General features: G+C 37.4%; 1 protein-coding gene across 4 annotated transcripts in view; it reads left to right on the top strand.

Moving 5' to 3' along the window:
• Positions 1-1,710, top strand: part of LOC106880702 (septin-5) — a 78,627-nt gene that overhangs the window by 68,798 nt on the left and 8,119 nt on the right. The window lies entirely within an intron of this gene.

Here is a 1,710-nt window from a genome sequence, read left to right as displayed (position 1 = left end):
CACACACACACACACACACACACACACACACACACACACAGACTCATACTATTGGAACCACCATTCTAGTCACATGCCATTTTGCCAGTGGTTCTCTGGCTCACACTGCCATCTGGCTGGTAGTAGTTGTTTCCATGTCATACCACTATAGCTAATGCTTGTTTGACTGTGTCCTACCATCAAATCACTGTCTATGGTTTGTCATACCATGTAGTTAAACACTGATTGTATCATACCACCAGGTCAATGGTTGTGACTGTGTTACCATTTAACCAGTGGTAGTATGTGTCAAACCATCTGACCAATGCTTGTGGCTGTGTCATACTATCTAACCACTGGTTAGGGGTCATAGCATCTAACCAATGGTTGTGGCTATGTGCCATACCATCTATCCATTGGTTGTGGCTGTTGTTGTGGTTATGTGTTATACCATCTGTGGTTGTGGCTTCACCATACCATCTGACAAGTGGTTTTGTCATACCAACTGATGAGTGGTTTTGTTATACTGTCTGTGATTGTGGCTGTCATACCATCTGTGGCTTCTCCATACCACCTCACAAGTAGCTTTGTCATACCATCTAACCAGTGTGTGCGTTACACAAATTGACCATTGCTTTTGTCCATACCATCTTTCCACTGGATATATCTATGTCATACCAGCTAACCAGTGGTTGTGCCATACCATCTGACCTATCTTCACTTAAATATATAGCTGCAAAGAAGTTCTTTTATTCATTTATTTTTACCTTTTTTATCATCATTGAAATTTTGTTGTCTTGTTTTACCATTTTGAATTACTTTATAATAATAATGATGATAATAATAGAAATAATAATAATAATAATAATAATAATAAAAAACATGGAAGGAAAAGAAAATGTACAGTCAGTTTACAAGAGATGTGGATGCCAAGACAGATACAGAAGACCGATGGCTATAAATGAGGAGGAGTGACCTGAAGATAGAGACAGGCATTAAGGACCAACTATGTGAAGTGCAGAATAGACAACACTACTGATAGCAACAAATGCATACATTCATACATACATACACACATATATATATATATATATAGATATATATATATTTATACACACACACACATATCATCATTATTTAATTATGTTGTCCATGCTGGCATGGGTTGGATGGTGTGGCCCAAGCTGGCAAGTTGGGGAGCTGCACCTGACTCCAGAATGATTTGGCATGGTTTCTACAGCTGGATGCCTGTCTTAATACCAAGGGTATCCATGTATATATATATATATATGTGTGTGTGTGTGTGTGTGTGTGTAAATGCATGTAATTTGTATATGAGTGTGCATATATATGAGTGTGTATCTGTGTGTGCAAATATATATATATATATAAATATATTTGCACATGCACATACATACATATACATTTACACACATGCACACATTTCTGCACCGCCATCTGCACCGCCATCTGCACCGCCGTCACCATTCACCGTTCTCACTACAGCACTTCACCATGGCTTATCGATGTTACACATTGCTGGCATCTTTTAGGATTATTCACTCTTTCCATTTCTTCTCAGCACAACCTCCTCACATATCTCTTCTCTCTCTTTTTCTCTCTCATTCATGCCTCTCTTTCCCTCCCTCTTCCTCCTACTCTGAGTTTTGTTTGTTTATTTTTTATTTCTTATATATATATATATATATATATATATATATATATATATAT

This window comes from Octopus bimaculoides, chromosome 26 (genome assembly GCF_001194135.2).
Source record: "Octopus bimaculoides isolate UCB-OBI-ISO-001 chromosome 26, ASM119413v2, whole genome shotgun sequence".
NCBI classification, from domain to species: domain Eukaryota; kingdom Metazoa; phylum Mollusca; class Cephalopoda; order Octopoda; family Octopodidae; genus Octopus; species Octopus bimaculoides.
This window is presented reverse-complemented; position numbering and strand designations above follow the sequence as displayed.